This window comes from Cervus elaphus, chromosome 12, assembly GCF_910594005.1.
Source record: "Cervus elaphus chromosome 12, mCerEla1.1, whole genome shotgun sequence".
NCBI classification, from domain to species: Eukaryota; Metazoa; Chordata; class Mammalia; order Artiodactyla; family Cervidae; genus Cervus; species Cervus elaphus.
The window spans coordinates 26,920,659-26,931,256 of NC_057826.1; the positions used below are offsets into that span (position 1 = coordinate 26,920,659).

The 10,598-nt window shown below is 37.6% G+C and overlaps 1 non-coding gene across 1 annotated transcript; it reads left to right on the forward strand.

The window, feature by feature from the left end:
• The first annotated feature begins 7,569 nt into the window (after nucleotides 1–7,569).
• Nucleotides 7,570–7,695, forward strand: LOC122706019. The gene has a single exon (XR_006344278.1). It is a non-coding gene; the product is annotated as a small nucleolar RNA SNORD22 (small nucleolar RNA).
• Nucleotides 7,696–10,598: the final 2,903 nt, after the last annotated feature.

A 10,598-nucleotide genomic window follows, 5' to 3' on the forward strand; every position in this document is an offset into this window, starting at 1 on the left:
TTGTTAAATGCATATTTTGTGTCTATTTAAATAATCATATGGTTTTCTTCCTTTATTTTTCTTTAACATGATGAATTATACCAATTGGTTATGGAATGTTAAACTAAACTTACATTTCTAGGGTAAACTCCACTTGGCCATGCGGTATGTTCCTTTTTATTTTACTGGATTTCATTTCCTAGAATTTTCTTTCTTTTTATTTTTTTCATTTCCTAGAATTTTCTTAAGGAATTATGCAACTTTGTTTCTGGAAGATGTCAGCCTTGATAAAGCTAAAAGAGACAAAGCTGAGACCATATTTTTAGTTATAATGACTACAATTAATGACTTGAAAAGCAGTGTTGAAAATTTTGAGTTTGTATGAATTTGTATATATATAAATCCTTTATCGCAAATTGTCAAATAGATTAAGTTCACAAAGAATAAAACTAGAATTTGAGGCTTTTTAGCTTTCTTCTGTGTAGCAAATAATAATAATAATCTGTGTCCAGATAACAGAGATTTCTTTTATTAATAAATTGTTCTAACTCTGTGCTTTTTGAATACTCTTAAATTGCTTTGCAAAAGGATTATTTTCTTAAAATTATTAATAGTTATGGTTACATATTTTTAAATGTTGCATGTAATTGTTTGTCTTTGGGTATTTATGACTTATCTTCTGCTTTGGCCTGACAAGTCACTTGGATTTTGCCTTTCCCAAACTCAAACCCCAAATTCATAACAATAAAATTATTAAGATGAACTTTATGTCTAAATTATATTTGGGTTTCCTGGAATAGCCACCAGGAAACTCAAAGATTTCCTCCTCCTTCATCCTTATAAAAGAAAGTATATAGGAATAATTATGCTTGCTGGGCACTCTCTACGTTTTAATTAATTCACAACTATTGTGAGGGTTCTTTTGTTTACCAAACACAAGATAAAAGAACAATACATGAAATCAGCAAATCAAAAGAGAATTTTGGTCTTCTTAGGGTATTGATGTATAAATAAAATGTGTTAATATGAATAGATCTCAATTGTATCTTTTATTTTAAAATAAGCATTATCATGTTCATGTACAAAGGCTGAGGCTATCTCCAGGAGGGTTTTGTTTCTTGGTTTTAACAGTCTTGTCAATCAGGGGCAATTATAATGCAGTTTATGGGATAAGTTAAAGGCCTAGAGGTATGCAGTTCTCTCACTTTTCATAATGTAATTTTCTCCTGGAATAATCAGTGACTACATTTTTATGAAATTGATTATGTGTTATAGCTCAGTAGAAGGTTTCATTTTCCTTCATTCTGATATTACTAGCTGTTGCAATAAATTAAACAGAGCATTTCGTTTTATCATTCACAGGGGTTTTTGCTTCTTTTTTTCATTCCCCTAAAGTCCTCTGATTGTAAGATTAGTATCTGGAATGTGTCTTCTGAAAGCAACACTAAAAGAATCTGAGTAAAGGACTGCAACAGTCTCTCTCTCCCTTTCCATCCCTCTTTCCCCTCCTCTTGGGATGCTCACTCATGGAAAATTGTCACTATATTGCCAGGAAACCAGGCCATACAAAAGTGTTCTGGCCAACATTGCCAGATAAGGTCTCAGCCCACAGCCAGCATTAGACATGAGTCAAGTAGATGGGCAAGATTTCAGGTGATTCCAATTCTATCCTTCAAGTCATCCCAGCTGGTGCCCAGTAAGGCAGGGATGAGCTGTTTTAACCAAGCTCCGCTCAGATTACAGACCCATGAGCAAATTAAATGTTGTTCTGAGGCTCTAAATTTTGTAATAATTTGTTATGCAGTTATAGTAACTGGAATTGATTTTTGTTCTGAGATGCAGTAAGTGGAACAGATAGTATAAATGAAAATATTTGTAGTTATCATTGCCCTCACCACCACCAACAGGTGACTGAGTCAGGATTTCCATAACTATTTGGGTTCAGAAACAGGCAACAATGTAAAGCAGGTTGTTTCCTTCCCAGATCATGGCACCCGACTCCTAGATTGCAAGAGCCGCTCATTGCCATGAGCTTCCTGGCAGATTTTTAGTTTTTTTATGCTCTTTGTTATTGTTACATCTTTATTTAAAAGTATTAGTAGGTAGCCCTGTTCTTTAGTCACAATAGTCCCAAATGCTTTATCCTTGACGATTATGAGATATGTGACTAATTCTTCAAATGCTGCAAAGCTGAGCAACTCATACCCAAAGAAAAGGAAAGGCTAATTGGTTATCTAAGGAGGATTGAAGTAGATTATGGGATATATGGGTATGTTTCAAGCTTTAATAATAATCTTTGTTGCTGGAAGCAGATGTCTACAAAAGTGATTTTGATGTATTGGAAAATTATTGCTCAGGGTAACTACTACCAGAAACAAGTGAAGGATCATTTCTACATACTTGAATAAATTTTTTGTTTATAATATAGAAATATCTTAGTCAATCTGATAAATAAAAACAGATATCAATATTTTTTAAAAAATTTAATGATAGTTGATTTACAATCTTATTTTGGTTTCAGGTGTGTAACACAGTGATTCAATGTTTTATAGATTATACACCATATAAAATTACTTTAATATTATTGATGATTTTTCCTATGCTATACATTCTGTGACATTAATTTTGTAACTGGAGATTGTACTTCTTAATCCCCTTCACTTGTTTTGCGCGTGCTCCTCCTTTCTGGCAAACACTAGCTTGTTCTCTGTATCTGTAGGTTTGTTTCTCTCTTGTTACATTTGCTCATTTGTTTTTGTTTTTGTTATTTTTGGATTCCACATATAAGTGAAAACATACAGTATTTGCCTTTCTCTGTGTGACTTATTTCACTTAGGTCCTTCTATGTCACTGCAAATGGCAAGATTTCATTCCTTTTAATGTCTGTTTAATATACCTTTGCAATGTAAATGACCTAGTTTGGGCAAAATGTATTTTAATACGTATAAAAATGTTTTTTGAACATCAGTCTATCTTGAAATTACCAAATACAAATGTATCAAAGTTTAAAAAAAAGCCATCTGGTGATTTAAAATAAACGTCTAATCCTATATGTCATGGAGAAAATTATAAGCTTTAAAATGAAAGCTACATATAGAACAGGTATGCTCTCATTTATATTTAATGACAAAAAGAATGACTGTCTTTATTTGTAAAACTCATACAAAAATATCATAGGATGAATCATAAATAATGACAACATTGGAATTTACTCATGTACACATTTCGTATACAATATATTTGTTCCTGCTAGAAATTGATTTGTTAAATCAATTATAGTAATTACAGTATTTGTAGCTCTATGTGTTTCAATGTTTACAAATAATTTGAGACTGTGTTGACATGGAAATATTTACAGTTTCTCTCTGTAGTGCAATTCTTAAGTTTCCCGAATTGACTTTTGCACCTATTTGAACCGCTGAAATCCTGCCCATCCTTTAAGGTCCTGGTTATTTTGCATCCAGTGTCAGGGGTCTCCAGGACCACACTACGATTTAGTGATTCACTAGAAGGTCTCATAGAATTCAGAAAAGTTGTTATACTCATGGTTGCAATTTGTTATATGAAAGGATAGAGATTGAAATCAACAAGGTACCCAGTTGCACAGGGCAGAATCCAGGTGCGACTAGGTGCAAACTTCCAGTTGCCCTCTTCCAATGGAGCTGTCTGGACAGTGCTTATTTCTTCCATCAATGATGTATGACAGTGTGTACAGAGTCCTGTCAGCCAGGAAAGCTTCCCTGAGCCTAGGTCTGCAGAGATCTAATTGTAGGTGAGGGAGTTGGTGATGGACAGGGAGGCCTGGCATGCTGCGATTCATGGGGTTGCAAAGAGTTGGACATGACTGAGTGACTGAACTGAACTGAACTGAACTGAGGTAGGTATGGATCATCCTTTGTAGCTGACCTTAGTTACTCAGTCTCCAGCTCATCAGAGGTTAAACTGATACAGTGTAGTCTCTGTCCCACATCCCCAATAATTCAGATTGTTGGCATAAACTACTTGTCATTGGCCCAAAGCCCAGGTATACAAAGATGATCTCATCAAGTATGATATTCCAGGTTATATCCCAGGAACTAGTCAAGAGTCAGTCATTTCTTTCTAATGTGCAGATTTGAACCACCCAGGCCTGCTGAGTTAACCCTTTTTCACACACGTCCCATATCTGACATGCTGAAATCCTGCTCATTCTTTGAGATCCAGATTAGTTTGTACCTATCCATGAAGCTCTTCCTGATCCTGTCTCCTCCACTGAGTGGCAACAACTCCTACCAGCATTATATGTTTCAACAATACTTTTCATTGAACTTGTCTTATTGTAATACATAGTAATGTGATAGAGAGTTATAAGTTAAGCTAGTGCAGAGTGTTTCTTCTCAACACCTGGGACAAAAGTTTGCATATAATAGATAGGAGCTACATGTTTACTGAAAAGAATTACTGTTATCTCTATTCATGCTTTGGTGTTCCTACTACCTGGTGAATGCCCGATAATTAGGGGCCACCTTGTGTTCATTTACTTGTTTTCCACAGAGTTTAAGGCCTTCCATGAAATGTGATAATTATTTTTATGTGTCAGCTTGACTAGCCCAAGGAATGCTGGGATAACGGGAGAAACATCATTTCTAGATGTGACTAAAAGGGTGTTTCCGGAAGAGATTAGTATTTGATTCAGTAGCCTGATGAAGAGGCACCCCCTCATCAGCGTGGGCAGACATCATCCAGTCTGTGGCAGGCCTGACTAGAAGAAGAACAACAAAAATACACAGAAGGGCAAATTCTTCTTGAGCTGGGATGTCCATTTTTTCTTACCTGTGGACATCAGAGGTCCTAGCTCTTGGGCCTCTAGACTCCGGGCTTATATCAGTGAACCCTAGTTCTCAGGCATCAGCCTTGGACTGAATTGTGTCATTGACTTCATGGTTCTTCAGTTTACAGATGGCAGATTATACAGAGTATTCCATAATCACATTAGCCAATTTCTATAATACATCTCTTTATAGGTATGGCTATAGATATCTATAACTATAAGCATCCCTGGTGGCTCAGTGGCAAAGAATCCGCCTGCCAATTCAGGAGATCGGCTTCGATCTCTGGGTTGGGAAGATCCCCTCGAGAAAGAAATGACAACCCACTACAGCATTCTTGTCTGGAAATCACAGGGACAGAAGAACCTAGTGCGCTACAGTCCAGAGGGTCATGAAAGAGTTAGATATGACTGAGTGACTAAACAACAACAACAAATAGATATAGATATAGATTGTTCAGCCGCTCAGTCATGTCTAACTCTTTGCTACCCCATGTACTGGGGCATGCCAGTCTTCCCTGTCCTTCACTATCTCCCTGAGTTTGCTCAAACTCATGTCCATTCAGTCTGTGATACTGTTCAACCATCTTGTCCTCTATCTCCCCCTTCTCCTCCTGCCCTCAATCTTTCCCAGCATCCGGGTCTTTTCCAGTGAGTCGGCTCTTCACATCAGGTGGCTGAAGTATTGGAGCTTCACCTTCAGCATCCATACATAACTACTGGATAAACCATAGCTTTGACTAGATGGACCTTTGTCAGCAAAGTAACATCTCTGCTTTTTGATATGATGTCTAGGTTTGTCATAACTTTTCTTTTGAGGATCAAGCATCTTTTAATTTCATGACTTGCAGTCACCATCTGCAGTGATTTTGGAGCCCAAGAAAATAAAGCCTGTCACTGTTTCCATTGTTTCCCCATCTATTTGCCATAGTGAAGTGAAGAACTGGATGCCATGATACTTGCTCTTTGAATGTTGAGTCTTAAGCCAGCTTTTTCACTCTCCTTTTTCACTTCCATCAAGAGGCTTTTTAGTTCCTTTTTGCTTTCTGCCATAAGGGTGGTGTCATCTACATATCTGAGGTTATTGATATTTCTTCCAGCAATCTTGATACATATAGATATAAATAATTTCCTATTGGTGCTGGTTTCTTTGAAGAATCCCAACTAATACATGGAATAAGGGATTAATATATATGTATTGAATGGTATATTCATGCAACAGTGGTTACTTATAAAATGTTATTTAATCCTCACAAAACCCTTTGTAGTAAGCACTGTTACCCTTTTCACTTTACAGATGAAGGTTAAATCCGTGGCCACTTAGCCAGCAAGCGCCAGAACTGGGACTCAAGCCTGACGATCTTGCTCCAAGGCTCTTACCCTTACTTGCCTCAGAGACTTCCTATTCTGACCGCAATGCTATCAGGCTGCCTGTGACTTTTAAAAGCCTGCCTTACCTTTCAGAAATATTAAACGTTAGTTTTGACTTATTTCCTAAGCTGTAATTTTCTTATCTAACTACTCTCCAGGACTACATTGTCTTAGTTTAAAAACATGCATCGGTGACATTTATTAGTCAAGTAACTTAATTTCACTATCTCTGAGATTTAACATCCCACTAAAGTAAACACTGTTAAATGTTGGTGACTGAAATTACCGTGTTGTCTTTCAACAGTGGAGGCAGCAATCAGAGCAGAATAATAATTTTATTTTCTGTAAACCCAGCATTATCACTAGCTGTATTAGTAAACTGAAGCACAGACTTAATCATTCTCAAGAAAAAGGAATTTAATATAAAAGATAGTGCAGAAGACAGGAAGGTTCTTTCCACTCAGCAGCTGTTATGCTGTTATAATTTTTTAAAGCTTAGCCTACATGGGTGGATTAACACCTGACGCTTTCTACTTCAATTAAATAAAATGAGTCATTTTCTTTCTACCTCATGCATCAGAAGGTAGACACTTTTATGGTTGACAGAAATCCTTGCATTTGAAAGTTTCCAGTAATTGTTGAATATTCTTTGAACCTTCCAACTTCAACAATATTTCACAAAAGTGTGCCATTGGCTTTCCAGGTTTTAAAGCAGATTACACATATAATGTGATCGTCGACCGTCTCTTCTCTGCAGACACAAGCACCTTCTCTCTTCACTGGCAGTATGCTAGATAGATAGACCATAGGGTAGAGACCATAGCATAGAGAGCCTAGTGGTTTCTATTGCACCATGGTTTTTACTTAAATCATGGTTTCTTGCTCCTATCTCACTGTCAGACTGATTTCTCTTAAGAAACAAAAGCAAAAATGATAACACTGCTAAAAGTCAAATTTTGGCTCACCCCAGGCCCCATACCTATTTAAAAAGAGGCAAGATGTATATTAATATCAATATTTTCCCCACTTCTCTCCATTACATAGCAGACCTCTCCAGTTTCATTTTGTATTCCTCTATTTCTCTGACCACACCCTGCCCCTGAGTCTTTTGCTATAGCCAGTCTTTGGTGTCTCGAACACTCCAGGCTCTATTTCGCTCCTTCCCTCTTTCCTTCTCTCCTTTTCTTCTTCTCTACTCCCTCCCTCCTCCAACCCCACCTTTCTTTCTCTCTCTCTTTCTTTCTTTTCAGTGCTGTGGCTTTTGCTTTGACATTTCTTTTTTCTCTTCTTTACTTATTCATTCTTTGAGTCCCAGGATCAACCTGCTTTATGAAACTTTTCTTTTACTCGTGCACTCTAACTTCTATATTCCTGTCCTACTTTGTTCATTGCTCTGTAAAAGCAGGTTTAATTCCCAGTGAAGAAATATTCACAAGTCTTACTTCCTGTCCTAGTCCCAGAGCCTGTAAAGGTGAACCCACTGGGGCTGGCTGGGGGAGAAGAGGAAAGCTCATTCCAGAGGGAACTGTCTGAGGGATCATGAGAATTTCTAAACAAGAAAAAGAGGGGAATAAATGACTGGTTTATTTATCTGGGGGAAAAAAAAAAGCAGGTTTAAAAAAAATCATATTTTTTTATTTGGCTGCATCGGGTCTTAGTGCAGCTTGTAGGATCTTTTGCTGTAGCAGGCAGGCTCTAGAAGACACTGGCTAAGCTGCCCTGTGCCATGTGGGATCTTAGTTCCTTGACCAGGGATCAAATCCATGTTCTCTGCATTGGAAAGCAGATTCTTAACCACTGGACCACCGGAGAAGTCCCTGTAAAAGCAGTTTTTGTGTATTGTGTATTTTCCTCAGTGAGACTGCATTGTTTGAAGGCAGAACCTTGTAAAAATTGTCTTTTGCATTCCCATCATTGCGTATCACAGTGACATGCAAAAATTATTTTTATTTAATGTATAATTCAGAAGTGCAATTTTAATCATTAAACATGGGCTGGAATCTCAGCTCTATGACTTACCTGTGTGTAAACCTAGGCATGCTCCATATCCTCTCTGAACCTCCTTTTTATTAATTAAAATGAGGCTGTTACAATCTTTCCCACAGGGTTATTGTGTAATTTAATGAGATTATGTACATAAAGTTCCTAACGGAATTTAGCATGTATTTTTCTTCTAATAGATAAAGTAGTTTCATCCCCAACATTTCCAAAATATGTGCTTGATTATGTCAAAAGGATCAAATATAGCAACTGATGATGAAATGTGAAAAAAAAAGTTATGTTGGAATTGGATATTTGCTACTGGGATTTTATAAATTGAATCATATCAGTTCAGTTCAGTCGTTCAGTCGTGTCCAACTCTTTGAGATCCTATGGACTGCAGCATGGCAGGCCTCCCTGTCCATCACCAACTCCTGGAGTTTACTCAAACTCATGTCCATCGAGTCAGTGATGCCATCCAACCATCTCATCCTTTGTTGTCCCCTTCTCCTCCCACCTTCAATCATTTCCAGCATCAGGGTCTTTTCAAATGAGTCAGTTCTTCGCATCAGGTGGCCAAACTATTGGAGTTTCAGCTTCAACATCAGTCCTTCCAATGAATATTCAGGACTGATTTCCTTTAGGATGAACTGGTTGGATATTCTTGCAGTCCAAGGGACTCTCAAGAGTCTTCTCCAACACCACAGTTCAAAAGCATCAATTCTTCAGGGCTCAGCTTTCTTTATAGTCCAACTCTCACATCCATACATGACTACTGGAAAAACCATAGCCTTGACTCGATGGACCTGTTGGCAAAGTAATGTCTCTGCTTTTTAATATGCTGTCTAGATTGGTCATACCTGAATCGCCTACATGTTGTTGAAAATTGACCATCCAAGGGTAAAGGTGGGAATTAGGACTATTGGGTAGATTTATCTTAATTTTATCTTGTGGGGGAAATTGTGAGCAATTTTTCCCTTTTTGAGTAACAGATTGCAATCTTGTCCATGGTGCATGCATATAGAATATGCCTACGGCAATCTTTCCCCTATACCTGCTAGGGCCGGATGCCTGGCTTATCACTTCTTTCATTCATTTTTTTCCCACTTAAGTTAGAGATCTTTTGGTTGCAAATGTCAAAAATCACAATTCAAAAGAGCTTAAAAAATTAAAGGAATTATATGTCACCCTGACGTAATAATCAGATCTAGATACATGGATGCACGTGTGGGTGTCAGTTGGAAGCTCCATTTGTTGACTCATTATAGCCCCAGGCTCTTCTAGGTACCAACAATCACCGCTTTAATTCTAGGCTTCATAATCCACTGACTAGGAGAGAGAGAGAAAGCTTCTTCTTCCCAGGAGTGTTCAATAAAGTCATTTCACATCTCTTTGGTTCTGACTAAGTAATATGCTCATTTTAAAAACAGTAATGGTAGATAGGAAATGCTGACTGACCTAAGCAATATAGACTTCTTTCCCAGAGTTGGTCGTGCAGTCTATACCATATGACTGAAATTGGGAGATGGATGCTACCAAAGGTACCTTGGGTACAATTGAGAAGGGAGAGGGGGCAATAGGGGAATATATTTCACAGAAGGAGCAAACAAACATCCCCTACACATGTACTGATAATCTACTCTGTACCTAGCACTGTGGTGGTAAATGCTGCTATTTTTTTTGGCATCCCTGCTCCCTTCCTTTTTCATGGGTAGAATCTTGCACAAAAGAGAATGCAGAGGAGGTAGGAATGGAATAGTCTTTTTTTCAAGTGTTCTCAGTTGCATATGTTGATAGCATTAACTTGGATATTGCTGAGAAGGTGTGACTTTGCTTGTAATTTATTTGTCTTTCATTTGATTTTTGTTACCATGGGCAGCTATAATATGTTTGGTGTTTGCTCAGTTAAATCTCTTGGGAAACCCTCTTTTCTCCAATGAAGAGGTGCTTTCTTTTCCTTTCATTTGGCATTGTTTAAGGCAAAATGGATTTTGAGGATTCCTAAACAAAGTGAGTTGATTTTTTGAACATGACTTAGCTATTGTTTGGTTGCTAAGTCATTTCTGGCTCTTTGCAACCCCAGGAACTGCAGCAGGCTAGGCTTCCTTGTCCTTTACTATCTCCTGGACTTTGCTTAAACTCATGTCCATTGAGTCGGTGACACCATCCAACCATCTCATCCTCTTTACCCCTTTCTTCTCCTGCCCTCAATCTTTCCCAGCATCAGGATCTTTTCCAATGAGTTGGTTCTTTGCATCAGGTGGCCAAAGTATTGGAGCTTCAGCTTCAGCATCAGTCCTTCCCATGAATATTCAGGACTGATTTCCTTTAGGATGGACTGGTTTGATGAACATGACATATAGAAAAATATTTTTTAACTCTTAGAGGTGGTTCTAGCTTTTAAATTCTTGATTTTATTTCAGTCTGATTCTCCTCAGTGCATATAAAACAAAGTGAATTG